Genomic DNA, 22,852 nt, shown 5'->3' with positions numbered 1-22,852 from the left:
CGATTGAACCATAGGACACTCTGCTATCATCGCAACAGGCACGTAATCACAAGGCTTCAACAAGCCCAACTATAGCTTCCGGTTCACTTTTTTGCTCTTCACTTTGGCCAAATAGACTGTATCATCATAGGTATCAGCACCGCACTCCACCTTGTCCTTGATCTTTGGATGCAAGCACTCAAGAAATCTTGACAACTTCAGGTACAGGTTGCCTTTGACCCTAGTAGAAACCTCCAATTGCTTCTAACATGCTTCAAATTGCTCAAGAAAAATCTGCAGATGGTACCATTATTGTTGTGAGGACGAGCAAAGACATGGTTCACTGGTGTAGGTGATGTTGATTGAAGTTCATGGCGAGAGCAGCGATTTTGGCAAACGGTCTCTCCTGAAGAAGCCGATAGGCTAAGTTAAAGGCAAGATGTAAGTAAAGACTTTTCCATTTGAAAAAGCTGCAGATGGTACCATTATTGCTGTGAGGACGAGCAAAGACATGGTTCACTAGTGTAGGTGATGTTGATTGAAGTTCATGGCGAGAGCAACGATTTTGGCAAACGGTCTCTCCTGAAGAAGCCGATAGGCTAAGTTAAAGGCAAGATGAAAGTAAATACTTTTCCATTTTTCGCATCTGTCAATCTATGCATCGACATCATCCACAATTCCAAATCTGCTGCCCAATCCTCTGGATCTTCAATACCTGTGAATATGGGGCCAATGCTTGGCTTCGCCATCTCGATCAATTCGCAACTGCACTCTTTACTTTGACCATTTTCCAATTGTTTGGCAGCTTCAAACTCTTCTTTTAGCTTCTACCAAGGAGCATCAATATACTCCTCAGTGGGGGCACCACTGATGGAAAGGGGGAACACACCCAACACACACAATGTTTGCCTCTCTATAGCCCAAGGATTCTGTTGCACCCCTATCCACACAGAATCACACACACACACACACACACACACATTTCTCAAACGAACTCGCAACTACATCCAAATCAATGCGCACACACTCGTGCGGATCACAATCTACCACACACCCATAAACACATCAATTTCTTGTCTCCCTTGCACACAATCACACCTCTCTCTCTCTCTCTCTCTCTCTCTCTCTCTCTCTCTCTCTCTCTCTCTCTCTCTCTCTCTCTCTGCACATCACACCCTCGGGGAGGCACACCTGCCTACACACACCCGAAAACACTACGCAATAGAGCAGAAGAGAAGAAAGGAGAGGGGGAACGACATTGAAAGCAACGCAATCAGAGCTTGCTTCTTCTTCAATTGATGGGCTATGGTGGAGCATATAATAACCAAAGCTCTCTCGAAACTCTCTCCTTCTTTGTTCTGTCTGTGGTCCCCTCTAATACAACAGAGTACGAAAACTTAAATATCTCCTAATCAATGCAAAATTAGCCTTTGTGCGTGAGACACAAAAATGCTCAAACCGGCCTTTTCCTTGTCCTAAGACTATACTTTTTGGCTCAAAACGGCCTTTTCCTTGTCTGAAAAAATTTACAGACTAAGACTTTTTGGCCCTCCTCATGCAAAGGTTGAAGTCTCTCACACACTTTTCTTTTTTCCACTGACCACATGTCTTCCTCTATCCAAGTTGCATTGCATGTCTTAAGAGCCTTTTCACATGTAAAAACCTTTTCTTCAAGCATGAAATCTCTACGCTTATGCCTCCATAACCACAGAAAACATACACTTCCTGGATCTCCTTGCTTGTCCTGGGCCTTCGTATTTGCTTTATCACCCATGCCTACACCTGTAAGCATACACATAACTGTCTGCACCCTTTGCTAGGGTCGACACACTTTGGGCAAATTCAAGGTGAGGTGTATTTTTCGTTATTTAGGTATACTTTTAGGTGACCAAAGTTAATGTCTCTTTCTATTTCTCTTATGCATACTTATGTGATAGACCTCTCACCTATTGAAATTGCACATTAAAAATTACACAGCATTCCACTAAAAAAACAATTACATCCTGGAAATCTTACAATTGAAGACTCAAAGATTTCAATTACAATGCTTGAAATTTTTTCATCAAAACTTTTATGGTGTTTTGACGAAGATGACCAAACTTCTTCAAAGTGAGACCATAAACAAGAATTTTCATATCCTCCAAGTTTAATTTATGGAAAAATTACCAAAATACCCCTCTAATTTGTGCAAATTCTCGAAATACCCCTCAAATTTCAAAAATTCCCAAAATATCCTTGTATCTATTTTGGTTGGATTCTTCAAGATTTCTTAATCTTTATTCCTTTTGGACAATTGAGATCCATTTTTGAGTGCTTAGCATGTAATTTGAACAAATTACCTCGCAAAAAAAGGCAATTATGTCTAAAAATAATGAAGCAATCCATCTCCAAAGCCTACACAAACAACTCAAATTCTAGTTTTAGCATCTTGTATGATAGACAAGCAGTCTTCTTATGCAAAGCTACAAAAAAATTAATTTTTGGAGTAATTTACTATCACAAACAAGGGTATTTTGGGAATTTTGGAAAATTTGAAGGGCATTTTGGGAATTATGACAAAATATTGTAAGTATTTTGGGAATTTTTTAAAATTGAAGGGGTATTTTTGGAATTTCAACAAATTATAGGGGTTTTTGGTAATTTTCCCTTAATTTATTGATACGTCGCTAGCTATTTTTTGTTTTCTTCTTCTTAGTCACCTTGATCACCTCAAGTAGTACATGTATTTGCATCTTCTCAAACTACTTTATATCAATGAACATCAATTGAATACAACTTTGCAATACACTTGTATCGTAAAATACACGAGTATGAAGATTTTTGCTCATTTGTTGTGTATAAGTATTTTAGGATTTACGTTTTTTTTAATTCTAGAAGAGAAGAGTACTCCAATCTTGTATTCCAGAATACAAGTTTTAGTACTTCTCTATTTTAGAGCACAAGATTGTAACAATTTTGTATTTTAGAATACAAAATTACAACACAAGTGTATTCTAGAATACAAGTTTGTAACCAATGTGTATTCTGGAATACAAGTTTGTAGCATAGATGTATTCTAGAATACAACTTTGTTGCAATCTTGTATTCCAAGACACAACGAGATGGTTTTGCTCTCTCCAGAGGTTATATCTAGGTATTTCTTTTCCATCTTCATCTCCATCTTCATGTTCTCGATCTCCTTGTTCTCTGTGCGAGTTTGCTTTATCTTTATGTGTGTACTTTGCATGGTTGTGTGTAAATCGCTTTTGCATTTTCGTGTGCGCGCACAAAGTTTAAATGCAATTTCGGGTCCAGAACTTAGACAAACATATTCAGCATTCCGAGAAATTTTCCACTAGGTGTCCCGGGGTTTTACCCCCTTTTCGGAGTTGTTTATGCCTTGAGAATTTTGTTTTGAGCATCACAACAGAAGATAGTTTTCAGCCATACAAAAAATCTTTTTGTGTGTATCTTACAAAAAGCATATATTGGTGTGGAGGTTAGATTTACACAAGCATGATGGATTGTAGATACAAAGAGAGCTGTGTTTTGGCAATCTTGTGCAGAGGAAATTGCCATTGGTTGTTTGATGCATTGGTTGTGTAGATCTTTGTACACATGATGCGGATTTATTGTTATATGCATAAGGACACATCAAGAACGCAAGCATGATTCTTCTATTCTTGATGTATTTTTCAATGAGTATAGGTTGGATGGTATAAACTACTCTCTTTGGTCTTCCTTGGTCAAACAAGTACTTGTTGTAAGAAATTTGTGAGATTATGTGGTTGGCTTGGAGATTCAACCGTTGAGTGTTGCTCTAGCCACTCCGCAAAGAGATAGTGTGAGCACTGAGTATTATTGTAGCACCTATTGTTGTTGAGACACTAGAGCAAGGGAGATGGAACTAGCATGATGCACTTGCTTTTGGTATCATTTTGTTAACATATAAAAGATCTATTGTGCCATAAATAAAAACATACTTTGATTTTTTGGTTTAAATACACATAAATTCTTAATTTTCTGCTTAAGAAAGCCTTGAAATATGAGGGATTTTTTAATCTTCTTTGTTTGAATTTTTTGAAAAATTTATATCCTTCTTGTTGTTTTTTTATAAGTATATATTTTGGATTTTGTATGCTTGATAGTAAGAATTTATGGTTCTTTTGTCGATGTTTGCAGCTTCTTCTTTGTAAAGGCTTCTCCTTCTGGTAATGCTCATGTATTCAAGAAGAAAAGAAGATGTCTCCAATCTACTCTCACTAATCAATCTTCATCTGCTCTAATTGGTTCAGGTCATACATGTTCACTTCCTCCCTCACGTAGTAAACTTTCTCCCATTGGTCCTCACTTTCAAGCACTTAGGATACATGTGTCAATAATTGGAGCAGATTCTAGAAGACAACTTCTTTCTGTTGGAATCAGGGTTGCAGAGAAACACACACAGCTTGGAGAAGACGAAGGAAGCTCAAGGCACACAATAGAGAGTGTATTACCTAGTGTGCAATGGAAAGATAGATAGCCCTACCCTAGAGTGATGGGCGTATATAAAATTCATGGGGGAAAAAACCTCCTAAAGAGGGAAAAAATGCCCCGGCGGTCCTAGTGTTTTCACACACATCACTACCACATGTATATGGTAACAAATCCCCCCTGGAGTGATGCGGTGAACGAGATCTGGCACATGAGTAAAGGGAAGTGCCATGCCCTGAGGACATGATCAGTCCACAAAGGGGAGTAAGCTCAAAGATTTGCTGAAAGCTTCAAGCTTCTCACGAGACAATGCCTTTGTGAAAATATTTGCAAGGTTGTCCTGTGTTGGCACATAAGCCAAGCTGATCTCTCCTGCTGAGAGCCTCTCCCTCACATAGTGGTAATGCACCTCAATGTGCTTTGTGCGAGCATGAAAAACTGGGTTCCTTGCAACTGCCAATGCGCTCTGATTGCTAGTGTAGATAGTGTTGGCAGTGTCCTATCCAACACCCAAATCAGCCATAAGGCGTCTGAGCCATACACACTCAACCGTAGCTGTGAAGACTGCCCTGTACTCAGCCTCACAACTTGAAGTGGCCATAGTAGGTTGCTTCTTGCTCAACCATGATATACATGAACTGCCAAGAATGAAACAAAAACCACTTGTGGACCCTCGCATGTCAAAACAACGAGCCCAATTTGAGTCCGAAAAAGCATGTAAGTCTGGCGGCAATGATCCCCCTTGGGATAAAAAAAGCCAAGATGTAAAGTGCCACTAAGGTAGCGGAAAATACTCTTGACAACCTGCCAATGCTTAGACCTTGGGCTATGCATAAATCTGCTGACCTGTGAGACTGCAAACTGAATATCCGGCCTTGTGTTGCATACATAAATGAGGCATCCAACAACACTTTGGTAAAGAGTGACATCAGCAGGATCGCCAGCATCATGTAGACTCAACTTCAAACCTGTTTCCATGGGAGTGGCAATAGGTTTGCAATCCTCAAGTCCAAACTTACATAGCAATGTCTCTATGTAACTTTTCTGACACAAGGCAATACCACCATCACACTGCTTAAACTGTATACCCAAGTAATGATGCAACAGCCCCAAATCTTTCATCTTGAAAGTAGCATTCAAATCAGCATTAAATTCAGCAATATGTCTCTCATTTGGTCCAATGATCAGCAAATCATCAACATAAAGAACCACAATGAGAAGTACATCACCCTCACGCTTTACGTACAATGTGCTTTCTGTTGGACTATTACGAAAGCCTCGTTTAACCAAATGAGTGTCAGCTTTCTCATACCAAGCACGAGGAGATTGCTTCAACCCATACAAAGCCTTATTACATGTGCACACTTTGTCCTCTTGTCCTTTTATGACAAAACCGCGAGGCTGCGTTACATAAACTTCCTCAAATATGTCACCATTCAAGAAAGCAGTAACAATGTCTGATTGATGTACATCCCAACCAAAATGAGCTGCCAATGCACATAGAAAACGCACAGTAGTCATATGACAAGTGGGAGCAAAAGTCTCTTCATAATCTATGCCTTTTTGCTGTGCATAACCCTTTGCAACAAGTCGAGCCTTATGGCGATCAATCTCACTATCTGGCTTGCGTTTCAACTTGTAAACCCACTTCGTACCAATGGCCTTTTTGCCAGGAGGCAAATCACATAAAGTCCATGTGTCATTTTCTATAAGTGCATCATATTCTGATTGCATGGCAGCCATCCAATTTTTTGAATTCTGTGCTTCATCAAAAGACAGAGGCTCCTCAACATCATGTAAGCTAGACACAGCCAAAGCATAATAATGTGATGCATAAGATGCATGGCGAGAGCCTGAACGAGTACGACTAGACAAAGGGGCATCCAATTTACTGTCACGAAAAGTGTGCACCAGCCATTTTGGCATACCTCTAGCCTGTTCATTTTCAGCCCTTTCCTCATCAAGTACATCATGTACATCTGCATCAGTAATAGGCTGATTTAGAACATTTTCAGAAACCCCCATAGGCTGTACATTTGTCTCATTGGAACTTACATTCATATTTCCACCACTGAAAAGAGGCAACAAAGTGTCATAAATGTCCTGTGAGCTTACATTACTGTCTCTAGTACATTACAGCAAGGGCTGAACAGAATCTTCCACAAACACTACATCCCAAGAAACCAGAATACGTTTTGTTTGCGGATGATACAACCTATAACCTTTGCTTTCAGCACTATAACCAACAGAAATACATTGACAGCCTTATCATCCAATTTTCTGCGCTGCACTTGTGGCACCAAAGCATATGCCAAACAACCAAAAACACGCACGTGCTCAATAGAAGGCTTTCTATCATGCCATGCTTCATATGGAGTAATAGACTGCAAAGCTTTCGTAGGAAACCTATTAAGTACATAAGTGGCACACATGATGGTCTCAAGCCAAAAAGAATGCGGCAAAGCCTGACTTTTGACCATACATCGTGCCATTTCCGTCAGTGACATGTTTTTCCTCTCAGCAACACTATTTTGCTGAGGTGTATAAGGCACTGTACATTGGTGTTTTATCCCACGACTAGCCAGAAATGCATTAAATTCATGAGACATATACTCCCCCCCTTGATCGGAACGGAGGGTGCCCATAGTACATTTCGAGACATTTTCAGCCATAGCCAGAAATTGTTTGAAGCACATAAGAACTTCGGACTTCGCTTTAAGCGGAAATACCCATGCATGCCTGGAGTAATCATCAATGAAAGTCACGAAGTATAGGTAATTGCCCAAGGACGGAGTTTGCATGGGCCCACAAACATCACTATGCACAAGCTGCAACCTGCATGTGGCCCGAACTGAACCATCCTTTGGAAACTTAGAACGCTGCATTTTACCCAAAATACAGCCTTCACAAACATGTTTGACAGGTGCTTCAAGAGGTGGCAAAGAAGCAACCATATCAGATTTCTGCAAACGCAGCAAACTGGCAAAATTCAGATGACCAAAACGTGCATGCCAAAGTTTTGCATCTGAAATAGCCCTTGAATCTGCAACAACATTTGCAAAATTTTGTCCACACTTGTCATACAAAGTGAGATTATACAGGCCACGTCACAATAGGCCAGATGCAACAATTTCATCACCAAACCTGAGATCATGAACTGTACATCTGTCATCCACAAATTTGACTACAAGTCCAAGTCTAGCAAGTGCGGATACAGACAAGAGATTCTTCTTGATCCCAGGTACATAAAGTGCATCAAAAAGTGTGAAAGAACTGCCATTAGCAGCAGTAAGCACAATATTTCCAACTCCCTGAACTGGATAAGAGGCATTGTTGGCACAAGTGACTGAATTCCCATGAGGGACAGACTCGAGAGAGGTAAACAATTCACGATGTGAGGTAATGTGCTTTGTAGCACCACTGTCGAAATACCAAGCATGTGAATCTGCAGCAACTGACAAGCATGCATCATGGACATCAGGATTGTAAGTGCACTCTATGCTAAAAGCCCATTCTGCATCGACATCAGCATCACAGTCTCCTTTCACAAAAGGCTCAACAATGGCTGCATTTGTAGTGGAACCAGCATCTTTCTTCTTAGCCTCTTTTGCCTTCAACTTAGGACACTGCTTGATCAAGTGATCATTAGCTTTACAATAATGGCAACGCATCTTCTTTTTGCCCTTATCACCAGAATTGCCAGACGAAGTGCTTCCAGCAGAAGCATTGGGAATAGAAGTTTTGCCACTCGAAACAGAACCATAAGAAGTGGCTGCATTGCTGTTACCACCCTTTCTTTGAGAAGCAATAAAAGCCTGTTCAACTGCACGTTGTTTAGTCCTGTTTTTTCTAGAAAGTGACTCTTGCAACAGCAATGTGCCCAATGCATCAAACTTGACAATTTCTGGATTTCCTTGGGTCATAAGTCTCCAAGTACTAGCAAAAGTCTGGTAAGAATCTGGTAAGGCATCAAGAACAGTCTCCACAAGGGAACTGTCTGAAATGACTTCACCTGCAGAAATAAGCTGCTCATTGGTATCCTTGACACTAGCAAGGAAAGTGTCCATATCATCTTCCTCATGCATAATCTTCGACTCCAGCTCTTTACGCAGCAAAGCAATTTTAGCCTCATTGCGACTTGCATAAAGACCAGCCAAAATATCCCAAGCTTGTTTTGTAGATTTTGCTGAACGGATGTGAGGAACAATGGTGCGCTTCACAGACAACACAATCAATGCATGAGCCTGCGCATCCTTAACATCCCAATGAGCTTGTTCTGTCGTAGGAAAAACAACTCTAACATCTGCAATCCTTGCAGCAAGACCTGCAACGTCCTCAACATCGCCTACATCCTCAGAACTAGGACGTACATCAATGCCCTGCACAATGTTCCAGACACCCTTTGACACAAGAACATGTTGCATCATATAAGCCAAGATAGGGTAGTTGTCCCCATCCAACCTGTCCTCAGTAGCAAACATCTTGAACACATCTGTGTTGTTGTTGTCAGCCATGGTAAATGCTGCACCTGATGTGAAAACTGCCCGAAAATAGGAGAAATGGAGCGGGAACAACCTGTGCTATATAGCACAAACCGTAGAAGACTATAAGGCACCTGTTATGCAGAAAACGGCACTGACAGAAATTCTGCACAAAATGACGAAATAGCCTGTGCAGTACTGATTGTAGTGGAAACGGAGGCCGAAATGAGCCCAAATTGAAATTCTGAGCAAACCGACCTCTACGAGTGCTCCTGAAATATTTGTCAACCTGCGAACGCTCGCCAAAGCTCACTGAAATTGGAGAAAGTGAGCAGGCGTGTACTGGAGAAGCTCGAGACTAAGCCCAGGAGGACGCAACCTGCTCTGATACCAATTGTTGGAATTAGGGTTGCAGAGAAACACACACAGCTTGGAGAAGATGAAGGAAGCTCAAGGCACACAATAGAGAGTGTATTACTTAGTGTCCAATGGAAAGATAGATAGCCCTAGAGTGATGGGCGTATATACAATGCACGGGGAAAAAAACCTCCTAAAGAGGGAAAAAATGCCCCGACAGTCCTAGTGTGTTCACACACATCACTACCACATGTATATGGTAACACTTTCACCTCCTTTCGCTTTTGGAAGTGGTGCTCCTCGACGACATTTGTTAGCTGCTCATCAATTTCTAGAACAAGCTCAAGGTATTGACGAGACTTTATCAATGGTGCCTTTATAGAGAGTATTGCTCCCCCTAAAGATATGCTTGCTACCTCTCATAAACAAAAAAAAAACCATCAACTCATGATGTTCCAATCGTTTGGGAGCTTGCACAACACAAGAAGCCTGAAGGTCATGCTTGGTTAGTTCGAGTAGGTGTTTCTGGGCACAATCAAACAATTATTGAACCTCTTATTTCTTTATGCCGTTGATGATAAAGGCCCAACAATGAGGAAAGCGTTTTCAAAGTGGTAGGTTATCTTGTTGAGATTAGAGAAAATACAACGCAAAATATCTTATATTGTCTTCTAGATGGGAAAGAAAATAAAATTGTAAATGACAAAGAGAAGAAATATGCTTTCAAACTTGCTTCATAATTTTAGTTTTTAGTTTTTTTAATCGAAAGCTTTGTTGAAAAAGTAGAGATAATCTTGTTACTTAACTTTTTTAAAACTTAGATGCAAAATTTGGGTTTGTAAATTATAAACCTTTTTTTTATTTGCATTTTTCATCACAATAGTGAAATCACAAAGTTTATGTTTTATTTATTAGTAAAAAATTGATGTGATTATGGGAATGTAATGTTTTTGAGTTAAATATGTGATTGTAAAATTGCCAATTCTCCATTGTTTTCAAGATCTTTCATTGTTAAATGAAGCATGACATAGAAATTTTAAGATTTTCTAGACATAATTTTTTTAAAAAAAACTTGCGAGCTTAAATGCTCATTTTTTGAGTTTTTTGGGCAATTTTTGGGTTTTTTTGTGGCAATCAAAACTACACCTCATGCCCTGTTCTAATTTTTGATGACCGAGTGTTATAGGGAGAGATGAGACATCACTTGTGTAGCATCTTTGATCTATTGTATCTGCATATCAATAAATTTGTGTTTTTGATGGACTATTGAAATTGTTTTTAGTTCCAAAACACGACACTTTTGCACTTTTTCAGTATCATCTCTTGTATGTAATGCTCTTTTCATCCTTTTTCTACGTGTAAGTTTAACTAGTTATGATTGATTATAAAGACAATGTTTTGTTTCATACGGTCCAAACCTCGTCGCATACATAAATTCTTTTTGCTTATGCAGCCTCAAAGTTCAACTTGAAGAATTCAAATCATTATCTAGGTGGCTTTTGGAGTGTGGCTTTGTATCTACTATCGACTCAAAGATCAAGGCATTCTCTCTTTTTTAGCTTTCTTTTGAAGTCTATAATTCCTTTTACCTTCAAATGTGTTTCATTGAAGGTGGTATGATTGTAAGATAGCATGCATCTTTAATAAAAAACATTTTTCTTTTGTGAGTATGAGTGCAGATTTCTATAGTTATGGGCACAAAAAAGATTGATAAAATAAAGAAGCAAGTAAACCTCTCAAGCTTTTACAAAGCTGTGGAAGATAGAACCAAAAGAAAGGAGAATGAAGTACAAAAACAACGAGACCAAGTGCTAGAACAACTCTTTGGAGATGGGCCAGAGATAGACATAGAAGACGATGAGGAAGTCCGTCCAAAAGTGCAAGATTCCAATAGCTTGGAACCATTTTCTAAGTTTAAGAAGCAAAGAAGATGGAGACCAGCTTGGAAACTTGAGCACCCATGGGCTTATCCAATGGTTGTTGAAGGGATGTTGAGAATTAAATGTGAGTGGTGTTTATTCCAAGCACAAGAACCCTTTTGCAAAAAAAGGGTCTCTCACATTCCAGCTTCTAGCCTTGACTGAGCATAGTGAATTGGATGAGCATAAGGCAACCGTCTTCAAGTGGGTAAATAAGGAAAATCAGATTTGCATCCTGCTCCCTAATTATGTGGCCACCTTTGAAGACAAGGAGAAAGTATGCATCATCACGGTTATGTGGCAAGCGTACTTTGTGGTGAAGTCTCCTATTCTAGTGGAGCTCTTTGAGAAGCTTTGCTTTCATCGGATTGAGCAAGGCCTTTCAAATATGCCACACCATGCAAATTATGGAACTTACATTAATAGACCTACTTGTATGGAGTTTGTGCAAGCAATCAGGGATGCTCTATGTAGATAAATCCAAGCAAGTCCCTATGTTGACCGCTGGGTCAACAACACAACATAACTCAAGTTTCGTACCAAAGTCTTATCTTTTGCGAGTTATGAAATGCTGCGGATTATGGCTATAAACGTCATTTGTAATGAGTAGTTATTCTAGTTTCAGAAGCCGGGGTGCAATGGCACTTCCAGATTGTAAATACAAAGCCATTTGACCCTTTCAACCCCATTTTTGGTTAAACCTAAGGTAGCCTTAGTATATAAGGTACCTAGGTCATTTTGTAAAGGAGACTTTTTTCATAATCAAAACTTTAGCGTTGCCGTCTACTGTGCGTGAGAGAGAAAGAGAGTGAGTGTGAGCTTCATCCTCTTGCTACGCCCTGCTCGCTCAACGCATTGGAGATCCCACTGCACCATTGTTGTAGTCTCGAGGAGAGCTACGCGACGACGCCAAGCATTCCACGCGAGACGAAGCGCACACGCCGACGCATCTACGAGCTATTTGTGACCGTAAGTGTATCAAACGATGTCTGTTTTCTGCGTGCTAGTAGTCTATAGAATCGTGGCGACATAAGCTACGCATAGGTACTCATAAATTTCAGTTTCGGGCACTTTCAAAATTCTACTCCGTCATCCTACCCGTTTTCTGCAGATGGGTTTAGAGTGAGGGTTTTGAGTGTAGAAGCTTCGGGACACTAGGTGTATCCTAGTGATGGGATGGTGTTCCTTCAGTTTCGTATGAATCTGGCATGATTAGGTGAGTTACCTTCCGTATGTGTGTATGTGGCTAGGTGGTGTAGTTGAGAGCAGTGAGGTTCTTGATTGTGGTTTAGTTGGCCTTCCAGAGTGTTGTATGTGTAGGATGGTCTCATCCTGACAAGCTAAAGAGATTTCCTCCGTGTGCCTATCGTGTCATATGTGTCCTCGATTGACATTATGTTGATCTAGGTAGTGTTTGCATGCACTTCATGGGTTTGTGAGTCGCTCCCGTCCAACATTGGCGCCGCTGCCGGGAACACAAGGACCTAAGTAGGTTTCCTACTAACACTCGTGTGATGGTTTCTTGATTTAGTTTCGGCTAAAGAAAGCGTTTTTCTCAAGTGGATCCGGAAGAGGATATTCCGTGATCAAGTGGATAGCCAGGAAGAGTGTGTCTTTCCGAGGGTCTGCGACTAGATAGGTTTAGTTAGGATCTGTGGATTAGAGTAGTTGTTGGTGGTCGAGTGATTTGTGAGGTGATAAAAGCATTTACTAGTCCGTGTGTGGCAGTGAAGCGTTTTTCTACTCATAGATGCAAAACCCCATATGATTTGTAGGAGTAGCTTTAGGTAAGTGATCCGATTCAGATCTAGAGCTATTCAACACTGAATTATTTGCTAAAGTGCTTGATTGCATTTGAAATCACGGAAAAGTGTGCTTTTGAGGGTAAAAATGCTTTAAACAAGCTTTTGTGGATATTTTTGTATGACTGACTGATGCTGTGCATATAAAAGAGCATTTGCAAGGGTTCTGTGAAGAAAACCTGCAATTCTGTAAACATAGACATCCTACGCGTAGGATGTCTGGAGACCAAAGTTTGAAATTCTGAGTTGACCAGTGTGTTCAGAGGGTAGGTTTTATCCTAGTAGCATATTGACTTGAGTGTTTTTCCCTACTTTTGTTGACCAAAAGCCAAAAGGAGGAGTCAAAAAACGTAAAATTTCAGAAAAGGCTTAAATTGAGTGATTTTTGCATGTTTTTGCAATTGTGAAGCATACTTGCACTTGCTGAGAGCATAAGGAAGCATCAGGGACACTTCAGTCTCAAAAAATCAGCAGTAGACATCCTATGCGTAGGATGTCTACAGGGTGATCTGGTGGAAATTTTGAAAATCTGAGGTTACCAGTGTGTTTAGAAGGTAGGTTTTACCCTCTTTTCACGTGGAAAGTGAAAATTTGACCAAATTTTGACAGATGAAAGGCAAAAGACGAGAATTGCCAGACATCCTACCCAAATTGTGCCAAGGCATTATTCCAAGACCAAAACCATAGGATGACCCCAACGGCATGTTCTAAATGTTGTATTGAGTGCATGTGACAAATTTCATCTCATTTGGGTCAGTGAAAGGAAGATTGAACAGACTTTAGCATTTTTGACTGAAAAAAGGCAAGAACAACTAAAATTTGGGACTTTTGAAATCCAAACCAAAATTTAAGCATACCACTGGGTTACTGACATCAAGGGGAAGCTTTGGGTCAAGTTTGGGGTCAAACAGGCCAAAAAGACATCCTACGCGTAGGATGTCATATGTGTGATTTTACACTCCAAACTTAATTTTGAGCATACCACTGTGATCAGCACCTTAAGGAGAGTCTGTGGTCCAAGTTTGGGTTCATTCTGAGCAAAAAGACATCCTACGCGTAGGATGTCTACTGCATGATTCTGAGACCAAAATTCTCCTGTGGACATAGCATGCTGTCATATAGCCTTAGATAAGCCTCCTAGTCAAATTTGGTCGAATTTGGAGTTGATTTGACTTGGGAATTCATCAGAACAGACATCAGGCTTTTGGAACAGATTCTTGATCATTTGACCAGCCTATAGGTGTCAGAATCAAAAAGTAAAAATAGTTGTGAGTTTAGCACATCAAGGGGAAGCTACCGTGCAAGTTTGAGCTAAAACAGAGCAAAAAGACATCCTACGTGTAGGATGTCTCAAGCTTGATTTAGGACTCCAAACCAACCTATGAGCACACCACTGTGATCAGCACATCAAGGAGAAGTTAGGGTGAAAATTTCAAGTCATTCTGAGCAAAAAGACATCCTACGTGTAGGATGTCTCAAGGCCATTTTTAGGACCAAATGAAATTCTGAGCATACCATTGTGTTGCTGGACTTAAGGGGAGTCTCTGGACCAGATTTTGTTAAATTCTGAGCAAAAAGACATCCTACGCGTAGGATGTCTCTAGGCCAGTTTTAGGGTCCAACTGTACTTTTGACCATACAGAAGTGTTCACAGTGTCACAGAGATCCCAATTCTTCTTTTAAAATTGAAATTGGAAAATGCATTTCACTGTTTTGGCCATAACTTTCACAAACGGTATCGAATTGAAAAAGTTTTTATATCAAAACGTAGCCTGAGAGCGGCTCTATAGATCTTAGAGCAAAACTTGAACTAAATGCATGCCGATGGCAATCCCTTAGTTCAACTTTGAAAAAAAACGTCGTTTGAGGCCTCAAAATTCATCCGCAAGTCAAGGGTGTCTAAAAGCGACAATTTGCGAGAATTGTGACGAAACGATTGTGGTTTTGGACATAGTTTTGACTTTTCCCTAACCAAAGCACTTGAACACAGTGGACTAAGTCTACTTGAACCAAACAAAAGCTCTTAAGTCCAGAAATCATGTCTACCCTAGATTCAAACACAGCTTACACAAGCTTGGAGATCCCGACGATAGAGGAATATCCTCCCACAATGGATCTTCCAAACTTGCAATTGATAAAGATCCATCTTGTTGAGAGAGTTTGGATGATTGGTCATGAGAGTGAAGGACTATATAGATACATTGACGACAATGAGGTCAATCTTTATAGGTGCTCAGATCCATACCTAGAAGAGATAACGGATTACAAGCTCTTATATGTCTACACATACGGAGTCGACTGTCAATGGAGATCTATAGTTGTTGACAAGTATGGACGAGAATACAGAGTTGTAGAAAGCACAAATCCACAGACTGTACTAGAAAGAGGTGGATATTTGGTCCGGAAGGACCACAAATGCCTCCACCAAACACGAGAATTCCTATAGGAATTCCAAGAAGAGAGCCACCAAGATTCCCTTCAAGAGCGATAACGAGAGAAGGATTGGGAGAGTCTCTGGTTAGACTTGTAGACAATCGACGAGTTAGACCATCCCAAGTCCAAAAATGGGTAAACAGAAAATACTCCGGAGATAAAGATCCTAGAGATCACGTAACGGCTTTTAGAAGAGTGATTAGAGCAGAGGAAGTTTCAGATTTTGCGACACAGTTTGTGGGATTTGGATTGACTCTAGAAGATGATGCAGCTACATGGTTCGACTCGGTGGGAAAATGGGATTTTGAGACCCTAGATGAGCTGTTTGAGGAGTTTATTGAAGAATTCTCGCGAAAAGGCATTGCTCACAACACGGTCTCGCAAATCCATAGATTCAAACAGAAAGAGAATGAATCAGTACGCAAAGCATCATTACGGCTCAAGAGATATGTTAAGCTCTGTCTGAGAGAGGAATTACCTATGCAAGCACGTCTGATGCTGATCTTTATCCAGGGAATGAGACATGCGGGCCTTCAGAAGGATCTGCATATGATAAGGAGGATGACGCTAAACGATTTGATCAAAGAAGCTCTTTATCTAGTGAATAACTGTGAGGCATACAAAGAAAAGGACTTAAAGAGTAAAGGAGATGACACATCCTCTCAGCATAGTGTTTCACAGATAAGTGAGTCCATTGCCAAGACAACGGCACCTATTGATCAAGAAAAGTTTATCGACGACTTGGTCAAGAGGTTGATTCCTCTTGTAAGGACCGATTCGGGAGAGCCGAAGTGGTGTGAAATTGAGAGAAAATGGACGAACCATACGGGGGAAGAGTGCTATTATAGCATGGAAAACGCTAGGGAGAGGTATGTACAACCTATTCCAGAAGCACCTATTCCACCTAGATACATTACGGGGAATGCGCCAGGACCAGTAGGAGTTTTAAGGCCACACCTTGTCTTAGGACAACAACCTCCGCTACCAGGTGCTAGAATGCCGGTAGACATGAGATACATTCCAATGATGGAAGCATCAAATAAACCAACGCCAGTACCAGCTACAATGTGGTATAGCAACCAAAGTGAGTACTACCCTTCGGAGCAACAAAATGTGAGAGAAACACATGGAGTGGTGAGGCCAATACAACCTCCACCTCCTGGGTTTCACTCGAAAGAAAGAAGGTATGAAATGGACGAAAGGACATTGCGATTCATTGCAAATAGTGGCTTATCTAGGTCAAAGCTTGCTTATAGCCAAGAGGAAATGCTAAAAGAATCTCCTCAACCAAAGACAGATTGTCACAAAAGTCGTGACAACCACTTGGTCAAACAATGTCCTCATACGGAGATCACTGAAGTAAATGCCTATTGTCTTGAGTGTGGAATCACTCACTTGATCCCCGATTGCCCGAAAAACCCAAACCAAATCAGGAAATGCACGACAAAGGTATTAGGGATTGTTCAACTACCTAGTAGCTCAGAAAATGAAAATGTCGTACTAGTTCAAGTGGTTACGAGAGAACAAGCTCAAAAGAAAGCTGATGAGAATCCAGAGACAAAGAACACGGAAAGTGACATGAGTCCAAAGACAGATGATGGACCAAAGACAGACACACCTAGTTAGAAAACCAAAGACAGACACACCTAGTTAGAAAACCAAGAGCAAACGAAATAGTTGGAAAGCTAGAAAGACCAAGATGAAAGCACGCAGGGAACGAGAGAAAAAATCCCTAGCTGAGAAGCTTACGGAAGCTGAGGAGAAGATAAAACAACATGAGGAAAAGGAGGCACCTTCTCTTACATAGATGGTTAAACCTCTAGAAGAACCATCCACGAATGAGAAACCAAGAAGTGCTAGTTCAGGAGGATCTGTGTTGGTAGAGAAGGTTAATGAGACATTAGATGCCCTCTTAAAAGCCTATGATGCGAGGCTCAAAAACAACAAAACCCAAGAACACAGGTGGATGACATATCCCTATGCGGAACTAGAAAAGAAAAGGTTTGAAATGTGCCATAAAATGATTCAAACAACCCAAGCTTTACTAGAACCACCAGTTGCAAAACCTGAGGATGTGATCCGTGTCATGCCTACACAAGTAATCCCACCAAACCAGGAACTAAAAGAGCCAGATTCTAGTCATAAGCACATACCAAACCTCAAAGACCCAGCATTAGAACCAAGGATAGTACTGAATACCACGGATAACTCTTCCGAGGGATTTCACTAAGCTATACCTGAGGATTGTAAAGAGATAGATGGTCTTGACGAATTGTGGAAACAAGTCAGAGAAGCCAATGAAGCCGATGACCTAAGAAGACTAGTAGACAAGACTGGTGATGAACGAGGAGTGTTTCTACCACCAATAGAGGAATTTGAGACTGGATCTCAAATGAATCCAGACGTGCAATCGTGTTGGGACAATAAAGAATCTGTACAATCTATGGATAGTCAATCCCATTCGCTAAGAACACTACCGTCCTACACCGGGAGAGTATGAGACCAAGTGAGATGTGGTTGCAGTCCCATCAAAGAGACTGTCTCCCAACAAGGCCATCGATTCAAAGGGGCTAGTAGATATTCTATCTACCCCAGTCACCTGTACAATAATGTTAGCCAAGTTGCTCAGAATAAGACCAAACATGTGGGCTAATGTGGGTAAATTTCTAGAGAAATTTGGTGTAAAAACCCCAATGACTCAAATCGAGAAAGGCATCAAAGAGCTTGAAATGCCTCAACTAAATACTAGGCCAATGCCATTAAACAAGGTAGGTGAGTATTACGAGGAGAAGATGGAAACACCACCCTTCTTATGGAATTCAATGGTGTAAAAACTATGGCAATCCTTGACAGTGGAGCTGGCGTGGCCATTGCAACCAATGACGTTTGGAAAAAATGGGGAAAACCTGCCTTGATATCCACACGAATGACCCTGCAGCTTGCAGACGGACACAAGGAAAAGCCCATAGGACTGCTAGAAAAAGTACTTGTTACTTCTTGTGGCATTGAATATGAACACACTTTTGTTGTTGTTGAGTTTGGCAAGAAGAACAATTATGACATCATTCTGGGAAGACCATTCATGCGACAATTGAAAATGGTCCAAGATTGGGGTTATGACCATATATACCTGAGACATATGGAAACCATAACAAAGATAAACTTGAGGGACCATAGCTATAGGGATGTGACGAGAACACCGGTAGAGGAGTTTGATTCCGCCACAGTAGCAGGATCAGAACTTCCAGCTTGGTTAGGTAAGCCTAAAGAACTGTGGATGTGTGGAGCTTCACAATGTGGTAGCTTGAAACATGAGGAATGTATCCTAGAGCGGGTTATAGAGAATATGGACTATATCCCAGAACCATTTCCTGAAGAAGAGTTAGAGCCTTTTGGATGGGAACACATCTTGGATACTCTGGACGTGTGCGCCGTGGAGGACGCTCCCACAACAATGTTTTGGGATGAAAATGGCTATGATGTCGTACCTTATTTTGCAGTGAGTGTAATCCAGGAAAACGAAGAGATCCAAACATTAACAAGCTCTCAAGATAAGGAGCAAACAAAGAAATATGGAGAATCAAAAGATGAAGAAGACGACGAGTTCTATGACTCTGTAGAACACTTCGACCTTCAAGAAGATCAACGACCCGGGAATCAATGTCATCGCTACACGAATAAAGTGCATCAAAATTGGATTCCAAAGTCCTCGGTGAAGACACAGCCACCACAAGCATCCTCATACATGGCTCATAATAAGGATGCAAAGACTCAGCTAGGAGGAATACGACCAAAGCAACGAGCTAACAATGCTCTAATCAATGGGCTAGAAAGTTCCTCCAAGAAACTACCACCCACGAGCAAACAGATAGCAACTTTTCACTACTAGCCAAAAAATCAAGGGAAAGTACAAGAAGTCAACCTTGCTGAGGATGGTAGCGATAGTGATGAATCTTACGACATCCCCTATCATCAACTCAAGCCATCACTATCACCAACCCCTTCAGCAACAACCATGACAGGTCAAAAGAACAGGACAACAAGTCAAAGCCAAAAAGCTAGACAAATTTGGATACCAAAAAGCCAGATTGGCCAAAAACAGATATGGATCAAGAAGACAAAGATCTCTAATGACAAATCACAAGATCCAACTCCAAAACGAAAACAAGGAAAGTGTGCACGAACGGGTAAGAATATCACAAAGTCGCAAGCTTTCACAACTCAGGTTTGGGCTCCAAAGAAGTTGATTCAAGCACAAAAAAGTCAAGAATTCATTTGGATTTAAAAACAACCACAATATCAACTTTCAAAGCCCGAATCCCATCCCCAACCAAGCGTACAAGGGCTGAAGCAAAGACCACTGTCGACTCACACAACAAAAAGGTGGATCCCAAAGACGTCTCTTCAAACACAAACGAAGCACGGGCAAGTATGGGTTCCCAAACGAGCGTCAGTAACAAAACAACCAATAATCGCAAAGAAATGGGTCCCAAAGAAGAACAACAAAACTGCTATCAGTGCATCGCCGCTTGAATTCTTACAATTCTTCCTACGATTACAGTACAGTTAGAAGAGCCTCGCCAACAAATGCCAATAAGCAAATTGCTTATACCCACATCTTGCACAACATAAATCTTTTCCATGCATTGACTGTGTATGCATAATAGGGCTACATTACAAGGCCAGCATAGGCACAACTTTTAATTGCCAAGCACAACACATACCCTTTGCGATACCCTGTCGTAAAGGATGACTCCAAATAGGAAGGGGGGAGGCATTCTGAATGCGGACCTAACATTATGACTATTAGAGGGCAATGTTTTGTGAGATGCATTGAATTTTTGCGTTTTATTGTGATAATTTTTGACGAAATTTAGAGTATATGCCCTCATAGTAGTGTTACAGAGGAGTATGGGGACAAAATCCATATATGAGCCCCTAGGGACATGTGTATAGTGTACATAGCATTTAGATTTCTATTTGAATAATTTTTCTTTTGTTGAGTTGTTTTAAGGTTTTCTTTGTTTATGATTAAGAAAAAAAATAAAAAAATCCATAATCCACATGAAGAAAAGACTGACGAGAGGCCTAAGGACTACAAAGAGAAGAAGGTACAAGAAAACGATGAAACTTCACGAAGTATGTCTCAGCAGCTACTACAACAGCCAAAGAACTTGTCACAAAGCAGTGTCAACATGCAACCGACAAGTCATACAAGTCAGAGTCGAGTAGCTAAGCCACAAAATGGGTGAGGTGTTACTCCCAAAGCTTCAAGTAATATTCTCTGTGGTCTAAGGGTCTTAGCTCTTCTAGGTACTGCTCAAGCTGGAAGAGTTGAGCATATTTACGTTGTGTCACTCATGCTGGTATAGGTGAGCAAAAGAGTCGAAGTCTAAGTACTTAAGTCTGGTGAAGTGAAGGAGAAGGTCCAAAAGACACTCATGTACTGAGCACAGTGAGATACGAGTGGAGAAACTTCTACATCGAAAACCCTTCTTGGAAAGGTGGAAGCTATTGAGACATCTTTTGATGTCACATGTGCTATATTTATTCCTCGAAACAACCATCATCTCCTTCTTTCACATTGCATGCTTTTGTTGACAAATTTCTCATATGCATATAGAGTGTCCCATAATTGGCACTTGCATCAGGGACTCTTCCTGTGTTTCACCCAAGCACTCACCTTTCATGAACATGTACTTCACGTTCAACTGCTCAACTCCAATAAGAGCGTATACCAAAGGCATTTTTTCCCACCAGTTTTTTTCCCTTTGGTCATCCAGGTTTTAGACCCTAATCTAAAGACACCTATCACCATCCTCTTGTACATATTCCTTCTACATCAACAATAAGGAAATGCTACTCAAAACAATTGACAAATGAATTGGAGCACCAATTTCAGATCATAGCATACTTCTCCTCAATGGACAGTCGAAGAATGGCCTACAATGACAAAGTTGCAGACAACACTAACAACATGATTGCATAAGAACAAAGAAGTCCCCAATGAAGAAGAGCAGACATAAAAGTAATCAAAGGATCTCAAAAGATGAATGGTTATGATGATAGATGTCTGCTCTAATGGATCATAGTTCTTGTTGTGGTTCGATAAAGATACAAGCAGTGCAACAGATGAAGCCAAAACGACAACAAAGTGTTGACTGCTGGGAGAAGTCCTCAATGACAAAGAGCAGACATAAGGACAGACTTTGCATTGGAGCACAACTTGGCCTAAAGAAGGGTTTAGCCATACAATTTCTACAAAATCCTTACAAAGTTGTCATTGGCTCACAAGATCAGAAAGCCAATCACTCAATTCTACAGATTGTAGAAGTTGTTTCTGAGAATCACAAATACTCCGAATTGACAGATTTGCTGGAGCAAGTGATGGATGGAGCTTTGTCTATCCATGATGATAAGAGTCAAGTTAAACGACATTGGGTTCTTTTTGAATTTAGATCTGGCAGTAGACCTATAATGACAGAAACAGATGATGCAGCTTGGCGTGTGGATGTGAAAGACATAAAGTTCGTCATCAATTATGCTTTTCTTGAATCATGTGAAGACTATGTACATCGGATTGGACGAACAAGACAAGCTACTGCAAAGGCTATAGTCTATACTTTCTTTACAACAACAAACCGACAGCAAAGACCACATCGCCATCGACAATCAGGTCATGTCGGGGACGACATGAACGCGGAAGGGGGGAATGTTGCCCGCTGGGTCAACAACACAACATAACTCAAGTTTCGTACCAAAGTCTTATCTTTTGCGAGTTATGAAATGCTGCGGATTATGGCTATAAACATCATTTGTACTGAGTAGTTATTCTAGTTTCAGAAGCCGGGGTGCAATGGCACTTCCAGATTGTAAATACAAAGCCATTTGACCCTTTCAACCCCATTTTTGGTTAAACCTAATGTAGCCTTAGTATATAAGGTACCTAGGTCATTTTGTAAAGGAGACTTTTTTCATAATCAAAACTTTAGCGTTGCCGTCTATTGTGCGTAAGAGAGAAAGAGAGTGAGTGTGAGCTTCATCCTCTTGCTATGCCCTGCTTGCTCAATGCATTGGAGATCCGACTGCACCATTGTTGTAGTCTCGAGGAGAGCTACGCGACGACGCCAAGCATTCCACGCGAGACGAAGCGCACACGCCGACGCATCTACGAGCTATTTGTGGCCGTAAGTGTATCAAATGATGTCTGGTTTCTGCGTGCTAGTAGTCTATAGAATCGTGGCGACATAAGCTACGCATAGGTACTCATAAATTTCAGTTTCGGGCACTTTAAAAATTCTGCTCTGTCATCCTACGCGTTTTCTGCAGATGGGTTTAGAGTGAGGGTTTTGAGTGTAGAAGCTTCGGGACAGGTGTATCCTAGTGAGGGGAAGGTGTTCCTTAAGTTTCGTATGAATCTGGCATGATT

The 22,852-nt window shown here is 40.8% G+C and overlaps 1 protein-coding gene across 1 annotated transcript in view; it reads right to left on the bottom strand.

The window, feature by feature from the left end:
- The window catches only part of LOC147449351 (uncharacterized), a 198,764-nt gene that overhangs the window by 85,930 nt on the left and 89,982 nt on the right, over nucleotides 1-22,852 (bottom strand). The window lies entirely within an intron of this gene.

The sequence above is a fragment of the Adiantum capillus-veneris genome, chromosome 10, assembly GCF_014529385.1.
Source record: "Adiantum capillus-veneris isolate H3 chromosome 10, ASM1452938v2, whole genome shotgun sequence".
NCBI classification, from domain to species: Eukaryota; Viridiplantae; Streptophyta; class Polypodiopsida; order Polypodiales; family Pteridaceae; genus Adiantum; species Adiantum capillus-veneris.
The sequence above is the reverse complement of the archived record's forward strand: the minus strand, read 5'-3'. Positions and strand labels throughout refer to the sequence as shown.